We start from the raw sequence: 22,458 nt of genomic DNA on the forward strand, positions 1-22,458 counted from the left end.
CCAACCCCACCCACTTCAAATTCAAAACTTTCCCTCCCAACTCCCCCATCCCATAACCGAACCTTAACCCAAATCCCCTATAAATACCACCTCATTTACCCCTTCATACCCACACTTACACAAATGTCATACACCATAAGCCCCCCCACTTGGCCGAAAGCCTTCTCCATCACTTCTCCAACTCTTTATTCCTTCTTTTACTATCCTCTTTTTCTCCTATTATTTTGCTCGAGGACGAGCAAAGCTTTTAAGTTTGGTGTTGGAAAAGCCTTGCTTTTTGCTCTCCATTCAGCTAGAATTGTCATATAAGGAGACATCCCCATTGAGGAGGACAAGCCCATCACTAAAAGAAAGATGGAGCATGTTAGAGAACCGGCACATGAATCACATCAAGAGCATGTGGAAGTTTCTCAACAAGAAGTCCCTGAGATGCATCAAGGGATGCATTTACCTCCCCAAGGTTATTGGGATCAACTGAATACTTCTCTAGGAGAATTAAGCTCCAACATGGATCAGCTGAGGATGAAACAACCAAGAGCATTCTACAATCCTCCATGAAGTAAAATAAGATCAAAGAGCTATGATGGAGGAACAATAGAGACAGGGGCGTGACATAGAAGAAATCAAGCGCTCCATTGGATTCACTAGAGGAAGCAGTAGCCGCCGTCAGTAAGGTGGTCACATCCCATTGCCCCCTTTGATTATGGTATTTTTCTATTCTCCATTGTATTGCATTGTCTGTTTCATGTTTCCAAGTGCATGATCATCCTTTGTTTTGTCTTAAGATATGAAATATTCCATGCATCTCACACCATACTTAAAAGAAAAACTTTATTTGAAAAAAAGAAAAGTAAGATGCATGAACTCAAGTTATATAATAAGAATAGTCCAATTATTTGATGTGGTAGCGTTGCTTTTACTTTTTGAATACATGAATTAACAGTGCATATTTGATCTTAAAGTTAAATGTGTTGGTTCTTGAAAGAATGACAGAAAAGGTGAAGTATTATTGGTAATCTGAAAAATCCAATTATTGATTCTTGAAGCAAGAGAAAGCAGCAAAAAGAAAGAAAAAGAGAAAGAAGCGAAAAAAAATGTGCAAAAAAAATTAGAAAGAGAAAGAAAAAGAAAAAGCCAATAGCTCTTTAAACCAAAAGGCAAGAGCAAGGATCCAAGGCTTTGAGCATCAATGGTTAGAAGGGCTTAAAAGGAACAAAATCTTGGCCTAAAAAGTTCAAATGAACTCCTTCCCCTAACTAAATGCTTGTGGTGTGAAGGTGTCAAGTGAAAAGCTTGAGACTGGGCAGTTAAAGTCGTGATCCATAGCAAAAAAGTGTGCCTTAGAACTCTAGACACCATTGGCTGGAGATTCTAGCAAAGCTGAATCACAATCCTAAGGGGTTCACCCAGTTAAGTGTCTGTGGCGTTTATGTATCCGGTGGTAATACTGGAAAACAAAGCGCTTAGGGTCACGGCCAGACACTAAAAGAAGCTGTGTTCAAGAATAAAAAAGAACTAAACTAAGAGAGTCAATAATACCATCCGGATTCTGAATTCCTAATGACACCAACACATTTGAGCTTCAAGGGATAGTGAGATGCCAAAACTATTCATAAGTAAATGGTTACTAGCCCCGCTCATCAATTGGAATTGAGCTTCATTGAAGACTCTTAGATTTATTGTATCCTTATCGTCTTTCTGATCCTACTTTGTTTTGGTTGCTTGGGGACAAGCAACAGTTTAAGTTCAGTGTTCTGATGAGCGGATATTTTATACGCTTTTTTGCATCATTTTCATATTGTTTTAGTTATGTTTTGTTTAAGTTTTATTATATTTTCATAGATTTTAGTGCTAAATTCACATTTTTTGGATTCTACTTTGAGTTGTGTTTTCTGATGATTTTAGGTAATTTCTAGCTGAAATTGAGGAGCTTTGGCAAAGTCTGATTCAGAGACAAGGAAAGCGTAGCAGATGCTGTCAGATTCTGACCTCCATGCACTCAATCGAGCATTTTTTTGGAGCTACAGAGGTCCAAATGACACAGTCTTAACACCGTTGAAAACCAAGCTTCCAGAACTTTCTAGCAATATATAATGGTTTATACTTTTCTTCGAAGGAGCCTACTCATACTGGGCATTGAATGCCAAGGAGCTACCCCCTGGCTGGCGTTCAACGCCCCAAGGAGACAAGCCAGCGTTGAATGCCCAAGAACCACCCCCTTTGGGGCGTTCAACGCCCACCAAGAAGTAAGGCAGCGTCAATCACTCCCTAGTGGGCATTCAACTTCCATTCCTCAAATTTGGACGCCAAGCTCAGCCCAAGTACTCAACCAAAGTGGGCCCAAGCATGGATTTTCGCTCCTCTAGTCTAGTTTGTCATACTTTTTGTACTTCTTAGTTATTAGATTAGTATTTAACGGAGAAGATCACCCATGTTTAGGATCTTCTTCCACCCTATTTTCGAATACACTATTTTCTGTAAAGCATGAAAAACTAAACATCCTAAGTTAGGGTTAGGAGCTTTGCTAATTCTCATGGATTAATAATATTACTGTTTCTATTTCAATACAGGTTTGATTCCATTCTCTCGTGCATTTTCATTCTTTATTCAATGAATTGAGGATGACCCGTGACAATCATCCTTGTTCTACATGGGTTCCATGTGAGTCCTGACCCGGATAGCATTGAACTACAGCTAGAGAGTGCACTGCGAATTCTAAGAGCGTGCCTGGGCGACTTTGGATACGTGACATAAATTTCGGTTGACCGTGGGTTACTGAGGTTTCTGTGGTGTTAAAGCTAGAGTCTAAGAAGCAGCATTCCCTAATCCGGAAGATTCGACCTTGTCTGTAGCGTTTTGAGTAGGATCGCGAAGGGGAGTGGATTGCTTAGGTTTTCACCTTCGACTATTATGGAAAGCCATGAGTTAACTTGATAAGGATGCTTTATGAGTTGTTCGGACATGGTGGACTGCTATGGTTTAGAAGAGACTAACTTGATGAGGATGCTACATGAGTTAGTCAATTACGGCTGCCATTGAATGAATAATTTGTTATTGAAATACATAGTAAGAAAATTTAATCCGGAAAGAATACGCATCTACGAAGCCTTAACTGAATATCTATCATTGGTTTTACACTAATCTGGTATTTCGTTTCCTTTACTATTTTATTTATGCTTTTAAACAAACAACCATCTTTTTTAATCGCTTGACTATAATCTACATGAGTTAGACATTGCTTGCTCAATCCGACAATCTCTGTGGGATTCGACCCTCACTCACCTGAGGTATTACTTGGACGACCCGGTGCACTTGCCAGTTCAGTTGTGCGGAGTTCAATTTCGTGCACCAAGTATGTAGGTTACATATGTCTTAGGTGAGAACTTAGGTTAAGCAAAGATTCAAATTTTAGCTCACTTGGCCATACAAATAATTGCTGATTGGTTAGATAAAGCACAAAATTTAGAAAGCATGATTAGGGGGGAATTAAGTGGATTAACCCTAAACACTTGAGCTATTAGAGTGTATATACACATTCGGTGAGGGTTCAATTACTCAATTCCATATTTTCATCTTTGATCAGGAATATCCTACTCAGACATAGGCTTTGGTACATGCTCTTCCATCGGATCAAGCTCAGGGGCCACCTGATCCTCAGGCTGATCAGGGTGCTAATGAGGTACGGGTCAATCATGGAATGGGTGAAATAGAGCATCAGGATGAAACCAATGCAATGGGAAATCATAATGCATATCGAGGTTAAAGAGCAGAGTGTTAATCAAATAACGGAGAGGGTGGTCACGCAGAATGTACATATGGATCCTAATCTCTACAGCTACTATGTAAAACCTATGCTGTTCAAGATCCTCATATACATATGGAGGTTCCATCTCATAGAATAGGATGCCCGTCTCCATCTGATGGGGAAGTAACGAAGGGGTAAGAACTGGGGGGGTTCTTAGTAGGATCGAGGGTAGTTAGTTAAGTCAGGATTAGCGCAGTTCAATTAATTCATAGTCAAATATACAAGAATCATAGAGATATAGCCAGTCACAACAATTCAAAATACCATTAAAGAATGCATAAACACAAAGAGACAATTACAAAATTTTTGCATTATCAAGTAAAATGCAAATGCACAGCAACGATGATACATGTTTAGTCCTATCGCAGGTAATGAGCTCATTTTTCAGTTTCGACCTGCACCCGACGCAATCTAACTCGCAAGTTGGATAAGGCATTCTGGCGACATAACCTCTGCAAGTGTTTATTTCTTGTAGGTGCTGATTCTCAAGCTGAAGTATGTCGAACATGACCTCTGCAAGTACTTGTAGGTGCCGATTCTCCAGCTGAAGCATCTGACTCCTTTTCTTGGAAGACATTCCATATTTACAGGCGTCCTCACACAGTCATTCACACATAAAGCCCACAGCTTGTTAACTTTTATCCTTTGTTAACAAAACCATACTATCGTCACCTTCTCGTGACTTTCCCACAATCACACGTGACGATTTATTGTCTCTTTTTCTTTAGTATTTTACTTATTTATCCTTAATAGTTCAAACTATCTTCACATTGTTCTCTCATCATCCACTACGTATTTTATGAAAAGAGAATCATAAGATTCTTAAATTAAGTTTGTGACTCTAAATCTTTTAAAAAGGGTATTTTTTTATTCTGTTCTATCTTACCATTAATAATATCGTTAATGATAATATATTTACTAAATAATATTCTAAATTAATAACAATAATAATGATTTTTCGTAATACAAATAAAATAATTTAAGTAATAAACAGTATTTATAACTTCCTTGAAGACTTAACTCTTTTAAACTTTACTTCTAAGCTTTTATTAATTATGTTTTAAACCTCAAACTTTTAATATTTTACTTTTAACCAAATATTTTTAGAAAATTACTAATTAGCACTTTGTTTATTAATATTTACAAAAATAACTCTGAGTTTTTATAAAAATACCCATTCATCTCCAAACAATTACTTTTTACTCAAAATACCTCTAAAATTATTTATTTATAAAATCAACCTCAATTTTCATCAAAACACAACTTCATTCTCAAATTATTAATATTATCATGGTAACAAATACAGTTCTTTAAACCCAAAAATATCTTTTTATAATCATTTCAAATATATATATATATATATATATATATATATATATATATATATATATATATATATATATATATATAACTTTAAGTCTGTTTCTGAGCTTTACGGTTACCAATTCTTCACAGCTTTTAATTTAATCTCCCGACCCTTTAATTACACAAAATTTCACTTGATTTCCAAAATAATCATATCCCCAAATTCATCAAAATAATATGGTTCTTGCCTTCACTTAAACCGACCGACCCTCAAACTTATCACAAATATCAATATATCACAAGAATTCAACATAAGTTCAATCAAATCCAATCAATAATCAAACACAACATCAATTCACTTATCTAATACAAATTTTTTCAGTGGGAAATTGCCAAAATTCTACGTCTATACAAAATCAAGATAACGGGACTCCAGAGAAGCTTTTTGACCGAACAACTGAAAAAAAAAAATGTCAAAAACTGACTATGCTTCCTATTATACCAACCGGCTGAACCATGCAAACTTGGGGGAAATTCCACTGACAGCTTCTCCCAAAAAAATTGATGTCAACGTATAGAGTTACGAATCACAAGAAATCAAAGGCGAAAATTTGGTTTCTACGAAGAACATGTTGTTCTTACTCTTGGCCTTCCTTCCTTCTTTTCTTTCCAAGTTCGGTGAGAATGATGATGACTAAATCCTGATGGTGATGAATGATGATTTGTAGTGTTAAAGCATTATTAGTTGTCATGGTTATATATATGTATATATTCATATAAGCCAAGTTTTTAATTTCTTTGTTTTTTTCCCTTAATAGCTTCAGCCAAAGTGAATGGAACTAAGGTAATGATAATGATTAATGGTGATTTAGTTGCCAGGTGTTAAGTTCTGAAGTTGCTGAGTCAGCGGTTCAAATTATAAATATTCTAAACGAATAATTATGAAAATTGAATATATTAAAACACAAGTAATAACATATATATAGAGTTAAATATATAAGAGTTACTAATCTAAATGATATTAGTAACTTACGAATAGAATATATTTGATGAAGCATTAGCAACTCTAAGCTCATCAACAAATACCAATAATTATTTATATCGGCAAATATCGGACTTCATAATAATAATAATAATAATATCTACGCTCTATTATTATTATAGCATGTAAAATAAATTAATAATATAATAATAAAATTATATTATCATTTATTTTACTTCGAAATTCGAAATTGACTCATCAAAATAAAACTAATTGCTTCGAATAACATTTTTCGAAAAATATCATGCTGGCATAAAAATTCGGGTTGTTACAACCATAGACCCTTTTTTTTTGTAGTGGTTACTTTTGGAGAATAGAAAACAACAATGAAAAGAAAACTGTACCGAAGAAACTGGATGTCTTCTCTGTGAATGTCATTCATTTATTTATACTTAGGGTTTCTTCTAATTCAAATTCAAAAACTAAATCTTATTTTAATCAAAATTCAAATTCAAAATTTTGCCTTAATAAAAATAAGATAACTTCTAATTAAATCAAACTCAAATCTAATTATAACAGAACCTTCTTTTTAATCTTTGAATGGAAATCAAATATCTGAGATTGTATCTTGTTGAAATTCTCATTGGCATTGCGTTTGACTTGATGGTGTGTAACTGTGCTTAATCTTTGGACTGGGCATTATACGCCTCATCAGTAGCGTTACACGCTAGCTTTGTTGAATCCATGGTGTGGGACGCCCCTTCAATGGCATTACACGCCAAGGTTGGGCTGCTCTCACAAAAAAATCTAGTTAAAATGGCGGTGTTTTTGGGTATTTACGGCGGTTTGAACCGACATTATTACTAGGAATGGTGGTTTTAAAAAGTGACGTAATTCTAGGCGTCATTCTGGTTATTACGATGGTTTTCAAAAAGCTGCCACAATTCCCTTGGTTAAAACGGCGGTTTTTAGATCGGTTAAAATGACGGTTCAAACCGCCATTATTTCCAAATAAAATGGCTTTTTCTGGTTAGTTAAAATGACGGTTCAAATCGCCCTTATTTTCAAGGTAAACACGGCGTTTTTGGTTGGTTAAAATGACGTTTAAGAACTGTCATTTTTACCCTGACAGAGTAGCATTTTGATTGGTTAAAATGACATTTTTAGTTGGTTAAAACGCCGTTTTTGAACCACCATTTTCACCCTAATAATGACATTTTTATTGGTTAAAATGGCATTTGAAACCACTATTTTTTCCGGATTAAAATGGTGTTTCATATTGTTTAAAATGGCAATTCCAAACCGTCGTTTTTACCGGATAAAAATGATATTTTTCTATATTTTAAAAAGACAGTTTTTACTATTATTTTTATCGTACTAAACAAATAATTTTTTATTAAAATTTCACCATAACAAAATCATAATCCATAAACAAAATATTATATAACTCAAACAAAGTCTTAAACATAATATATCATTTCTTAGTAATAACTCCTATACAAAGGTTTTAACATATAGCTCTTAATACATCAAATTTCCATCATAAAAAATCACACTGCTCTATTACTCGCTTTAAAAGATCTACTTCCTTGTTCTTTTAGCGATGGAATCTCACTCTCTTGATCCAATTCCTACAATAAAAGTATAATTTGAAAACATAATAAAAAAGAATAAATAGATAAACCATTAACTTGAATAGCACAAAACAAATTAAAAAAATGACACAAAACAAATTAAAAAAATGAGACAAATAATATCAAAGTCAAGCCAAGAGAAGTACTTACATCAGCAACCAAATTAAAAGGGGTGTCCCTATATCACAAAAAAATGCTACTTTATTTAATTAACCCAACTGTTTATAGAAATTGAAAAGAACGAATTACGTTGGCCATCTTAGAAGCCTGCTTTCTAGGAGCATATTTTGTCTTAATGAGTGTAAAAACAAATGGCTCTAGTGCAGGGCAGCATTTAATATAGTGTGCCTTCAAAAGTTTATGAAAGCTCTCTCGAACAACAGCTTCTATAGCACCAGCATTTTCTGAAAGAGAAAAGAAGATGAATTTAAGGCAGTCTAATTTTAGAGGATTCAGTGTTACTATTTAATAGCATATAAGAGAGCTGAACCACAATTTGGAATTTAAACTTACAACGATTTATAAAGTGCCACACTTTTGACTATATTTGAGTAGAAAAATAGTAATATACTGTTACACTGGTATTTATTTTAATGGAAATACAGAAATATAATAGAAATGTAAAAGATAACAGAGGAATTTCGAGAGTCCTCTTCTCTCCTAGTCTAGGCCTTTCCAAATCTTTTCCTACCTCTCACCTAATCAGCTCCTCCTTTTATTCCCTTCCCTCAAATTAATTATCATAATTAGCATTCAGCTCCTACGATTACGCCTCCTTGATTCTCTCATCTGACTAATCTAATCATCAATTATTGTCACTTATGATTACACATTTCTCCTGCCTATTATTCCTCCCTTTTCTTTATTGCTTCTTCTAGAATAATGATAAGGTAGTAAAGGGATTATTTTCTTCCCTTTGCTGCTGAGTCAGCATTCTCTCTCTCCAAGGTATGTAACAATACCTTCCCTTGAAGCATCACCTTGTCCTCAAGGTGGACCGAAGGAAAGGCTTCTTGAATTGCAGCTGTATGATGACAGTTGCAGCTCTTCCTGCTCAGGTTCCCCTGTATGGGACTCTTGGTTCATCCCTACGTCTCCTTCTGCCTCCTCTTCTGCATCTTCTCCTAAGAGTATGATTTGATAGTGCTTCATGGAGCACCTATGATCAGGTCCCCACTTCTCTCCACATCTAAAGAACAACCCTTTCCTCTGTCTCTCTGCCCAGTCTTCGTTCGAGAGCCGCCGTGTGCCGCTATTATGAGTCGTCTGCAAATGAGAAGCGTTGTTGCCGCCGTTTAAACTGGTGGTAAGGCCTGTACGAGGAGTAGGGGTGCCTCTGTTTGTGTTGGATCCAATCTCGCCCCTTGATTCGCTGCTGCCGTCGTGGGTGTTGTACTTCGCCGAACTAGAATTTTTGAAAAATCCAAATCTAGCTCCCACTGAACCAGATCCGCCTGATCCATTCCCTTCTGGCAGCCCCTCCACCCTCTTGCCATTAGGGTCAACCCCGTCTCCTTCCACGCTTGATTTCTCCATTCAATAGCCATGGCTCTATCCATTAAAGCTGGTAAATTATCGAACTGAACCACCTCCAATTCTGCCTGAATTTCCTTTTTGAGTCCATTGACAAAGATGCACATGAGAGCCTCTATTCCCAGGTTTCTCTGCGTTCGTGCTGCAGCCTCAAACTCTCGCCTATACTGAGCGACGTCCTCCACCTGTTTCACCTCTAGTAACGGAGCCATGGGGTTGAGAGCAGCTCCAGGTTGAAAACGTTTCAATAAGTCCTCCTTGAATCGTCTCCATGTCTGAAATGGTGTGTATTCTTCCCACCATTCGAACCAGGTGAGGGCCTCCCCTTCCAAAGCCATTGTTGCAAAATCAAGCCTCTGCGCCGGAACTACTCCGATTACCCTGAAGTAGCGTTCCATTCTCACCAACCAGCCATTCGGATCCTCCCCCGAGAATACCGGTAAGTCAAGCTTTCGAATTGGTTCGAATCGCCTCTGCCCTTCTTCTCCTGCACCGTTCCCTTCTATCCTCTCGTCATCTTGCTCGTTCCTTCCACCGTCATTTTCTCCTCCGGTGTCGTTAGCACCAGCACCTCCACCTTGGTGCTGTTCAGGTAGCAACTCCCTCATTTGTCTCAACATCTTTGCTGAGAATGCCTCCAAGGATCGTTGTTGAGCTTCTTGTAACTCCTCAATCCATTTCTCTACCGCCTCCAACCTTGACTCCATGGCAGCTCGCGTAGACACCATGCACAGAATACCCAGAACCGGTGCTCTGATACCAGTTGTTACACTGGTATTTATTTTAATGGAAATACAGAAATATAATAGAAACGTAAAAGATAACAGAGGAATTTCGAGAGTCCTCTTCTCTCCTAACCTATGCCTTTCCAAATCTTTTTCTACCTCTCACCTAATCAGCTCCTCCTTTTATTGCCTTTCCTCAAATTAATTATCATAATTAGCATTCAACTCCTACGATTACGCCTCCTTGATTCTCTCATCTGACTAATCCAATCATCAATTATTGTCACTTATGATTACACATTTCTCCTGCCTATTATTCCTCCCTTTTCTTTATTGCTTTCTTCTAGAATAATGATAAGGTAGTAAAGGGATTATTTTCTTCCCTTTGCTGTTGAGTCAGCATTCTCTCTCTCCAAGGTATGTAACATATACCTCTCTTAGAAAACCCCCTTTTGTAGTGATTGGTGACAGAAGGATCAACTTGATTCACACTTATAGAACTCAGGGTTTGGTTACAAGATCTGAAGCTATAATCTAAAACATTTTGAATGAGTTAGGATTTGGTTACAGGCTATAGAGTTTGTACACGTGCTACAAAAATAACCAAATGCTACCTTATCTCACATCTCACAATTGGTACAAGAATTGGGAAAGCAAACTACTGAATACATTATAAAATATAGCGATATATCTAAAAGGTAATAATAGTTCAGAGAAATATATTAGTACTACCTGCATAGCACCAGCCCCGAGCACAAGTTTACAAGTTCGTGTGTGAAAAAATTTCAAAATTTCTACCACACGATGTACAACTTCTGAAGAAAGTGACAGCAACAGGTTGTTCATATCACTGTACTCTGACAGCATCTTCAGCAATATTAGGCCACTAGAACCAAAGCAAGCAAATTAATGTACTTTAATTGACAAGCTGGAATACCAATAAAAAAGACTCAAACAAATCATAAAATAGAGGTGGACAATGCAGATAGGCAACATCAAAATAAGAGTAAACAAAATCAGAGATATGCACAGTAATATTGTTGATGCAAACACCTTGTAAGCACCTCTGAATCTTGGTTCTTTTGTCTCAAACAATAAAGGAGCACAAACAACTTCATCATCTTACAACATATGCATGCATTAACTAATTAAGCAATGTTAGAAACTCAACTCAATGTAGAGAGGGATAATTTTGTTATCCCGCTGGCCTTTTCTGTCTTGAAATTTATCACTGAATTCTTGATTCCCTTGTTTCTCTCACAAACAATTTGAGACAACCAAGAGAAGAAACAGTTTAAAAATATTCTATAACAAGAAAATAAATTACATCTAAAAGTAGCAGGTAGAGCCAATACATAGCAATTCTAGGATGGCCATGTTCAAGCTTGATTTGCTTCCCAGGAACATAGATCCTGTTTAAAGCACCAAGAGAAGCTTTGGCAGCTCGCACATCATAGAACTCAAATTGAATTTCACATGATTCACTTCAAGAGATTCATAGATCTGCCATTACACAATAATTACTAATGCCAAAATAATTCTTGGTAAGACACATGATGCAAAAAAGGTGAAAGCCCAGAATTAAAATTGACTTCTTTAATTTCTCCATATAATCCAAAAATATGCTTAAGTTTGTCATTTGAAACAGATGAATCAAGACCAGATATCATCACACCACCATGACCAAATATCCTTTTCTGGAGCATTGTCTAAAATGCCATCAAGTAAAGATAACACTATAAGCAAAGCAAAAGAACTTGGAACACAAAGAAACTGACAAGGGAAGAATATAGCAGTAACTACCTTTGGAATTGAATAATGTATGTCAAGCTATTCAGATCTCAACTTATCAAAAAGCTTCTTGAGAGCAGAACCTGTGTTGAATTGAATTATAATATACTTCAATAATTGAGGACTATATAGTTATTATAATAGCCATTTTTTGTTTCAAAATTCTTCCTTATTAGTTAGCACTTGATTGATTATTTCCTCAATGAATAATGAAAGCTGTAATCATGATGCCGAAAGTATATGATATAATTGATATGTAGATGTTGTACTCACCAGCAATTCCATGGATGCAAAGATAACACATGTTTTGAACCTAGACAGATATGTATCACTGATGAATCCTCCAACTAGAGATAGCAAGAATGCAGTTCCCATGAAGTTGGTCAAGGTTGTGGCAGATTTTGTTAAGCTAAAGTTCATGAAGCCAAAGAAATATGTTACTAGGCTCACCGCATTGGCAACGAACGCCATGTTCTCTAGCCCTTCCAATGCTTCATGCACCAATATAATTACATACTTCAAATAAAAACACAACAAACTAAACATAATATAATACTGATTTGGAAGGAAGCTAGCTATGCTGTTAATTAGTTACCGTATACAAAAAGTGCAGCTCTATTTCCTCATTTCCTTCGTAGCCCTTGTTGGGCACCTACCATATCTCTACAGATTCCCTGTTGAGTAATAATCAGACCAAACTCATCACTTGATATGCTTTGTCAATATATGTTATAGGAACATTCAAATTCCTGGCTCAGGTAGAACTGAAATAAAACATTAAAGATTACCATCGTTTCTTGTTCTTTCTAAGCAGAACCCGCTTCTTCTTGTGGCACTTTTACAGCTCAATCACATATGAATTGAATTTATATATAAGAAGGAGTAATTACTGGTTATTTGATATTTTGAATAGATTATTGGTTCCAAGTTTCCTAATTATAAGGTTTAAATTAAATAATAAAGCATAGCAAAACAATCCAACAACATGGCATTAGAAAAATACTGGTCACGTTGAAATTTGTAAGCTTAGTTTAACTATATATATGTCCTTGTATTAAGTTAACTTAATCATTTGTTTCTAACAAGAACAAATTATTGCATGCTGATACAGCTTAACTTGGGATTATTGGCATCTCTAAACTACTTAATTAATTCATTCATGCATGTGTTGTTGAGTATCTTGGCCAAGGCTCTAGGATTTTCAGCCTGAAAAGTTCCTTATCCAACAGAAGGTATTTTGGCACCTGTGTTCAGCTCGAAGAATCTAATTTCCTCCGCCATAATTTCTTAATTAATTAATTAAATAATTAATTCTCTTCAACGATCACTTAGCTTGCGTAATCGCTTTGGTCTTTAGTTATTAGTAAGGTAATCATCAATTAATTGTACATTAATAATGTAATTTAAATTAGTTAACACTATTTTAATCATATGGAGGAGGAAAAAAAAAAAAAGAAGAAGATGAAGTAGATTACTGTGAATTGATATGGATGGTAGAACCAAATCATACAATCTTTGTTGGAGGCAGCAACAATAGCTTTACAGCTAGAGAACCAGATTGAATCTGCAAATTGAAGCCAAATAACTAGATCTCAGAAGCTCCGCCAGAGATAGCAACAACGCCGTCACTTGCGGCAGCAAGGAGATGATGAACGGTTGTGAACAGAAAGCAAACCCTCAAATCAAGGCAAAAAATTAGATCACAGAAGCTCCACCAAAGACAACATCAACGATGTTGCTTACAGTGGTGAGGAGATGAACGGCGAAGAGTAGATGAACGGCAGCGAGAAGATGAACAGCGGCAATAAAACCTCAAATCGAAGTCAGAGAAGCAGATCTAGAACCTCTACCAAAGGCAGCAACAACGATAACGTTGCTTACAGCAACTTGGAGCTGAGCGGTGCCGAGCAAATGAATGACGGCGGAGATGAACGACGGTGATAAACCTCAAATCGAAGCCAGAGAAGCAGATCTAGAACCTTTGCCAAAGGCAACAACAATGATAACGTTGCTTACGGCAACTTGGAGCTGAGTGGTGGGGAGAAGATGAACGGCGACAGAAAACTAGGGTTAGGTTCGTCACATTCACACGTCACACTTATTCTCTCATTCGCAACATTACTCTTATTCTCATCCTCTCATGTGCACAACAACATCACCAATGAGTCTTAGTTTTTTGTTTTTTTAAAAAAACAGAAAAGAAGACTAAAGATACTAGCGGTTTTAAACCACCATATTCTACAAAAACCGCCCCCAATCACTGAAGTAATATGGCAAACCTTAATTTCAGCCGAAATTACAAAAATTATAGCGGTTACATAAAACCGCCTTAATATAAGCGTCATTTTAACCAACATTTTTTGTAGTGTCTCTGGGGCTTGGCTGTCTTCAAGGCGTGGCACACCCTTTCAAGTCATGGCATGCCATATCTTGTGTCCTCTAGAAGTATTGCACGCCTCGTATGGCATGGCACGCCAGCTTTATGTTGCTCCAGAGGCATTGCACACCCTGCACGGCGTGGCACACCCCTGCCTTGTCCTCCAGGGTGCGTTGCACACCCTTCTTGCCGTAGCACACAAGCTTTGCTTCTCTTCCAGGGATTGCATGCCTTTGTCATGGCATGGACGACGGAGCCGTCTGGCTTGAGGAAATTGTCTCTGAGTCCGATGACTCCATTGCGGTGTATCTGGAGGTTGTTGCTGTAGAGTCCAAGCTTGTCAAAGGCTCATCTGACGAGGATGTTGGAGTCTACTCCTATGTCTACCAGTATTCTTCTAACTAACCCAGTTCTAATCTTTGCCGAGATGACGAATGGGGCGTCTTCCGCCGAGGTGCCGTGTTGGCAGTCCTCGGGAGAGAATGCAATTGCCTTACCAGCGTTGTCGGTTGGGGATTGGTTCCTGACTGCCAAGATCTTGAGATCCTTCTTGAGTGCTGACTTCGATTTTCCTAGGGTGTCTTTGCCTTTGATGACATTAACGATTATGGTCGGGTCTATCTCTGGGCTTTTCCTTGGGGTTTGTCTTTGCGTCCTCGGATTGCATCCTTCTCTCTCTGGTGACCTGTCTCTTTCCGCGCGCTTCGGTTCCCAGATGATTTTGACGAACTCGGGGAGCTTGTCGTCTTGTATAGCTTGTTTGACAGCATCTTTTAAGTCGAAGCAGTCTTGTGTCCTATGTCCGTATCCTCGGTGGTAGTCGCAGTAGAGGGTTTTGTTGCCGCCTGTTCTTTCCTTGAGTTGTTGGGTTTTCGGGAGGATACCTTGGTCTGCTATTTGGTGGTATATCTCGATGATCGAGGCTGTTAGGGGTGTGTAGTTGGAGAACTTTCCATTTCTCGGAGGTTAGTTTGTGCTTGTCGGTTTGGGATGTTCCTTCTGGTTTTCCCTCGGTGGGGGGTTATGTCGAGGTGTCGAGTTGTCATGCTGTGTGTTGCCGTGCTGCCGTTTATTGGCGGCTACGACTTATCTTACCTCTTCGTTGTTTATGTATTCCTTAGCGATGCCCTGGATCTCGTGCGTGGACCACACTGGCCTGGTGGTGAGATGTTTCCTGAGGTCTTCATTCATGAGTCCGTTAGTTAGGCACAGGCTTGCGACTGAGTTCGTGAGTCCGTCAATCATCAAGCATTCATCGTTGAAACGGTCAAGGTATTTTCTCGTGGACTCATCCTTTCTCTGGGTAACTCCCAAGAAGCTGATCGGGTGCTTGGCTTTTGTGATTCTGGTGGTGAATTGGGCCATGAATTTTCGCGAGATATCATGGAAGCCAGTTATGGAACCATTGGAAAAGGCGTTAAACCATTTAATCGCGGCCCGGCTAGGGTTACTTGGAAGGCCCTGCATCGAACCGCGTCGGCGGCCCCTTCAAGGTTCATCCTGGCCTCGAAGGTCGTTAAGTGTTCCTGGAGATCCTTGGTTCCGTCATACTTCATATCGGTGGGTTTGTCAAAACCCTTAGGGAGCTTTTCTCTCAAGATTCTCTCAGTAAAGGAAGTAGCTCCCATGATCACGTGGTCGTTTCTTGTGCGTTTGGCTTCTCGATGTCGTCGATTGTCGTCTATGTCGTGTCGATGACTCGGATCGCGAGAGACGCTGCGGTTGTGCCTCTTGCCGTGTTACCGTTTGGGCGACTTGTCGTGTCTTCTGCCACTTGCGCCGTGCTGGTGTCCTCAGTTGCGGGAGGCGCTGCGATCGTTTCTCCCGCTGTGTCGTCGTTCAGGTGACCTGCCATGTCTGGCTTCATGGCGGGATCTTGATCAGGAAGTCGCGTGGCTTCCGCTTTTGACGTGGTGTTTTTCCTTAGTTGGAACTTGTCCTTCGTGTTCTTGTACCCAGAGATAGAGATCTTGAATTATCTGGACTGCCTTTTCTCCCAGATTTTCAGTGACCAGTACTTCGGGGGCCATTTTCCTTGTTTTAAGCTGGGGTATTCTGGCGTATAGTGGTTGCTATCCTTGCATGAGGTGTAGCCTCTTTGTGATCGGGAGTTGGGTTCCTCGTTTGGGAGTTATCGTGGTGGCTTGGAGATTGCTCCTCGAAGACGTCCGCTATTCCGTCACGGTGTTGCAAGTCGCCACAGACGGCGCCAATGTACAAGATATGCCTGGTACGGGTTGAGAGATGGATCAGAAACTTGCGGGTCGAGGCGGATGCCAAATTATCTGACTGGAGCAATGGGGGTGGTACCTGCAAAGACACTCCGACGCCCAAGTTAGAATGAATCTAAGAGGTATAAGGTGTGAGGAATGAATGAATACCTAGAGAGACCTGGGTCCTCTATTTATAAGTGATGGTGAATATCTTATCTTATTTTATTTGGCTAAGATAAGGGAGACGTTTGAATTCGAAAGTTGATTAAGAGTTTCAGTGGGTCGGTTTCGGACCTTCTGTAGGCCCGATCCATAACAATATTAACTTTAATATAAAAAATTATTTTAACAAAATTCTCAAAAGAATTATTTACAATTTAATGTGAGGACTAAAAGAATATAACGATAAATTTAAATATATTTATTTATACATAACTATCACATATTTTCAAAATTCTAGTGTGGCAAGTGCCTCTCTCTTGATCACCTCGGTCCATCCATATATATCTTAATGCAGTAAAATTATTTTTTATTACAATAAATTTTTATATATTTATTTTTTAATGTTCATTTATTTTTAAAATGTAAAAATAGTAGTAAATCACAATACTAAACTTAAATCGAGATATCGCCATAACAATAACATGAGCAGAAGAAAATTTATTTTGAAAAACCTTTTTTTAGAGATTCCACCGCCTATAGTGCTATATATAAACTCTTAGATGAGATGAAGAAAAATATATGTTTTTATGAATAATGTTAGAGAATTAATTTTTTTAGTTATGTTTTTAATTATTTGATTTATTTTAAATTTTAAATTTTAAATTATAAACTTTTAATTCTTTAAATTTTAAATTATAAATCCTGCCTAAAAGAATTGATTAATGTTGGTTAATTAAAAATTAATTTTCTGTATTTTTCTATTTTTTAAAATCAATAGATAAATAAATGCAATGGTATCCACTGTTAACGTGGAAAGTATATATATCCATGGAGAATTGGACGGATATAACAAATCTCTAAGATGACCAAGATGACTCTAGCTAGCTAAAGGAATACAGAATAATTGCAAGCCAATCACGGCCTTCTTTTTAGATTAGATAATGGGGTGACGTAGCAGCTGATGTCATTGACCACTATTCTGTCGTGATCTCATGTTCGCATTCACGGTCACGTGCAAGATTTACAATGGTAATTATTCTGTCTCGTACCCCGCTTAATTATTAGAAGTATGGAACTCAAACCTTAGACTAGGGAGAGTTCTATTCGGATTCTTCGGGTGCTTTTTAAAATAACGTCGGCTCCACTTTTAATTTTGTTTTATGACTCATCTATATATAAGCTCTATGTTGCTAGATCTTCTTGGCTTTCGGTGTATTCAACGTTGAAGTCGGCGATGTATTTAATGTGTGGAAAACGATTCAATACAAAATTTATTGGCAAGTGTATTGGATCGCATTAAGTAGTAATTACTCACATGAGTGAGGTCGATCTCACAAGGATTGAAGAATTGAGCAATTTTAGTTAGGTGGTTAATTTAGTCAAGCAAACAAATATTAATTTGAGTGATTTCTATCGATCAGAAACTAAATTGTATGATATTTAAAGGGAGAGAGGGGATTGACAGTAAATTAAAGAGCAGAAGAAGTAAAAGAGATGAATCTTAAAGAACAAGTAATGTAAATGACTGAAACTTAGATTGCAAGAAATGTAAATGTCAGAATCTTAGAATGCAAGAAATGTAAAATTGCTGAAAGAGTAAAAAAGATATGGAAACATGGAATTTAAAGTTAAACAATAGAATGTAAATAGCAATCAATCAAAGAAGTAAAAGATCAATGGAAATGCAGCAGATCTCAAACATAAAATGAAAATTTCTTGAAGAAGCAATACAGAAAGTGAATTCAACTCAATTATGAAATCTAAAAGAGAAGTTGAAGATCTCAGAGGTTGAATGAGACTAGAAAACAAGTCTATATCTCAATTCCTTCCTTGATCCAACAGAGAGTAATTGCAGAAGAAATAGAGATGAGAGCAGTAAAGAAAACTTAGATCCAAATCACAATTCATTAAAATTATGCAGAAAGTAAACATAGAGAGATCTCAGATCAAGAATGAAACTGAATTCCTTTAATTCTCAATCCAAGATCCAAAACAAAGAGTGAAGAGTGTAGAAGTAAGAACAAAGAGAAAGAGAATTCAACTCTCAATCCCAATTCCCAAACCCAAAGCTAAAATCTAAAAATGAGCTCCCAAAAATGAAAAATGAAAAATGAAAAGTAAAAGTGTCAAAAAGGTCAAAAGAGTCCCTCTCTAAATCAAACTAACTTCTATTTATACACTTCCTATTTTTGAATTTTAGAATTTAGAGTAGGCCTTTCAAAATTGGTGAAGGATTCAATTAAATTTGATTTTTAGACCAGAAATGTGCCATGAGACACTCCCAACGCATGACTCGGTTGACAAGGAGAGCGCAACACTCCCGCTTGGTCTCAATTGTTGCGTCACAAGCCCCTTGGGCAGCCTCCTAGCGCTCGGTTAAGTAAAGGAGCGCAGCGCTCCATGGCCTTGCTTTTGGCATGCCAAATTGTTGCGTGACGAGCTCCTTGGCCGTGCGGTACACGAAATTGTAAATCACACTTTTCACAACTCCGCATAGCTGACCAGCAAGTGCACATGGTCGTCCAAGTAATACCTTACGTGAGTAAGGGTCGATCCCACGGAGATTGTCAGCTTGAAGCAAGCTATGTCATCTTGTAAATCTGAGTCAAGCGAATTCAAATGGTTATGAGGTTTTGATAATTAAAGAGAAATAAAACATAAAATAGGATAGAGATACTAATGCAATTCAATTATAGGAATTTCAGATAAGCGTATGGAGATGCTTTGTTCCCTCTGAGCCTCCGTTTTCCTATTGCCCTCATCCAATCATGCGTACTCCCTTCCATGGCAAGCTGTATGTTGGTGGATTACCGTTGTCAATGGCTACCATCTGTCCTCACAGTGAAAACATGTCCGCTACGGTTTTCCGCATGGCTAATCAGCTGTCAGTTCTCGATCGTGTCAGAATAAGATCCATTAATCCTTTTGCACACTGTCACTGCACCCAACAGTCACGAGTTTGAAGTGCATCACAGTCATCCCATCCCAGATCCTATTCGGAATACTACAGACAAGGTTTAGACTTTCCGGATCTCAAGAATGCTGCCAATTGATTCTAGCTTATACCGCGAAGACTCTGATCTCACGAAATGGAAGACTCTATTGTTAGGAGAGGCAACCATGCGTCATGAACCAGGAGGCCAAGAGATACACACTCAAGCTATTGCATATAGAACGGAAGTGGTTGTCAGGCACGCGTTCATAAGGGAGAATGATGATGAGTGTCACGGATCATCACATTCATCAGGTTGAAGTGCAAGTGAATATCTTAGAATAAGAATAAGCTTGAATTTAATAGAAGAACAATAGTACTTTGCATTAATTCATGAGGAATAGCAGAGCTCTACACCTTAATCTATAAGGTGTAGAAACTCCACCGTTGAAAATACATAAGTGATGAAGGTCCAAGCATGGCCGAAAGGCCAGCCCCCAAAACGTGATCAAGAGATCAAAAGTGATCCTAAGATAGTCTCAAAAAATGATCTAAAGATGTGAATACAATAGTAAAAAGTGCTATTTATACTAAACTAGTAAACTAGGTTTACAGAAAATGAGTAACTAAGTGTAGATAGTGCAGAAATCCACTTCTGGGGCCCACTTGGTATGTGTTTGGGCTGAGCATTGAAGCTTTCACGTGCATAGGCTCTTCTTGGAGTCTAAATGCTACTTTGGTGCCAGTTTGGGCGTTTAACTCCAGCTTTGGTGACAGTTTTGGCGTTTTACGCCAGAAAAGGGTTTCAGGTGGGCGTTTGGACGCCAGTTTGGGCCATCAAATCTTTGAAAAAGTATGGACTATTATACATTGCTGGAAAGCCCAAGATGTCTACTTTCCAACACAATTGAAATCGCGCCAATTGGGATTTTGTAGCTCCAGAAAATTCACTTCGAGTGTAAGGAGGTCAGAATCCAACAACATCTTTAGTCCTTTCTCAGCCTCTGAATCAGATTTTTACTCAGGTCCCTCAATTTCAGCCAGAAAATACCTGAAATCACAGAAAAACACACAAACTCATAGTAAAGTCCAAAAATGTGATTTTTGCATAAAAACTAATAAAAATATACTAAAAAGTAACTAAAACATACTATAAACTATCTAAAAACAATGCCAAAAAGCGTATAAATTATTTGCTCCTCACCGTGACACTTCATAGCGCTCAGTGAATGGAGAGAGTGCAGCACTCTTTGCTTGGGATGGGAGCCTCTCTTTGAACCTTGGTGGAAGCATTTGGGGAGCAATTTCCCTTTGAAGAGTGTAGCGCTCTTTCCTTGCCAGCATGAGGCTCCTGGTTCGAATCATTGTGAGAGCAATTCGGCCACTTTTGGCTTGTTTTCCTTGCAAGTAGCGCTTCTCCTTGCTTGACGAATAGATTTTCTATCGGTAAAGAAATTCACAAATATAATCGCGTTGTAAGTATAGTTTCTAAACCAATAGATAATCCTTTCGTACAAAAGTTTTGTTTGTCACTTAAGCAAACCCAATAAAAATAAATAACCGAAGTATGTTTTATTATTGGTTATAGAAAGCAGTAATTTTGGGTTTTTGAAGTATTGAGCAAGGAAAATAAATTGCAAGGAAAATAAATTAATAATTGAAAAACTCTTGGCAAGGTATGAGAACTGGAATTCCTATCCTAGTTATCCTTATCAGGTGTGATGAAAATTGGGTTTCAATCCCACTTGGTCAGCCTTTACTAAACAAAGGAAGGTCAAGTGGACTAATTAGCTTGATCCTCAAGTCCTAGTCAATCCTTATGGAAGGACTAGCTTTAGAGTGATCCAGATCAATCAGTAATTCCAATTTCAATCAAGAGCTGAGTTTAATAACTCAAGTGTTACCAATTACTTAACCAAAGCCAAAAGGGAAAATAAATCTAATTTAAATTGAAAGTATCATAAATAGAATAAAACAATCACGAATCTAAAATACCTCAAATTGTATTAAATAGAAAATCAATCTAAACATAAAGAGTTCATAAACTAAATTGAGAAAATAAATAAAAGTAACATTGAACCTGTGATTGAAGAAGATGAAATCCTAATTCCTTTAAGAGGAATCCTAATCCTAAATCCTAAGAGAGTGGAGAGAATCACTCTCTCTAAAAACTACATCTAAAACTAAAATTGTGTGTGTGATCTCCTCTCCGAGTCTCTACATGTTCCCTGACTTTAATATGTGTTTCTGGGCCGAAATATGGGTCAAAACACGGCCCAAAATCCACGCTAGCAATTTCCGTAAATGCTGTAGATCGCGCATGTCACGCGTACGCGTCGTCCACACGTTCACGTTACTCGTGCAGCTTCCAATCCACGCACTCGCGTCAGGCACGCATTCGCGCCGCTGCGATTTCCTCTATTTCGCGCGGTCGCGTGAGCCATGCGTCCACGTCGCTTCTCACTGGTCATCTCCTTAATTTCTTGTGTTCCTTCCATTTTTGCAAGCTTCTTCTCTATTCTCTAAGCCATTTCTGCCCTATGAAGCCTAAAACACTTAACGCACAGATCACGACATCGAATGGTATAAAAGAGAAATTAAAATACATAATTTAGAGCTTAAGGAAGCAAGTTTTCAATCATAGAATAGATTTGGAAAGGAATTGTAATATCATGCAATTCATCTGAATAAGTGGTTGAAAAGTTGATAAAAACCACTCAATTTAGCACAAGATAAACCATAAAATAGTGGTTTATCAACCTCTCCACACTTAAACATTAGCATGTCCTCATGCTAAGCTCTAGAGAACTAAAAGAGTGAAGAGGAATGGTATGAAATGCAACCTATGAATGCAACTAGATGCAAAATGCTTTTACCTACTTGGTGAAAAGTAAATAAATCTTTCAAGAACAAATATGAACTGGATTTCACTAATTCAAATCACAAAATAAAGTACAAGTAAACTTGCAAAAGAAAATAGCTCATGAAAGCAGGGAACA

General features: G+C 37.7%; 1 long non-coding RNA gene across 16 annotated transcripts; it reads right to left on the reverse strand.

The window, feature by feature from the left end:
• Window positions 1–7,513: 7,513 nt before the first annotated feature.
• On the reverse strand, window positions 7,514–14,015 carry LOC114924148 (uncharacterized). 16 transcript variants are annotated; one of them, XR_011862313.1, is made up of 10 exons: window positions 13,451–14,015; window positions 13,251–13,339; window positions 12,371–12,449; window positions 12,226–12,266; window positions 12,049–12,122; window positions 11,788–11,858; window positions 11,156–11,487; window positions 10,717–10,870; window positions 7,976–8,130; window positions 7,514–7,723 (listed from the first exon to the last, which is right to left on the reverse strand). It is a non-coding gene; the product is annotated as an uncharacterized lncRNA (long non-coding RNA). The 16 variants fall into 16 exon arrangements; XR_011862312.1 differs by lacking the exon at window positions 7,514–7,723 and adding an exon at window positions 12,564–12,610 and having other exon boundaries at window positions 7,826–8,130; window positions 13,451–13,969; XR_011862301.1 differs by lacking the exon at window positions 7,514–7,723 and having other exon boundaries at window positions 7,826–8,130.
• Window positions 14,016–22,458: the final 8,443 nt, after the last annotated feature.

Source organism: Arachis hypogaea, chromosome 6, assembly GCF_003086295.3.
Source record: "Arachis hypogaea cultivar Tifrunner chromosome 6, arahy.Tifrunner.gnm2.J5K5, whole genome shotgun sequence".
In the NCBI taxonomy this organism is placed as follows: Eukaryota; Viridiplantae; Streptophyta; class Magnoliopsida; order Fabales; family Fabaceae; genus Arachis; species Arachis hypogaea.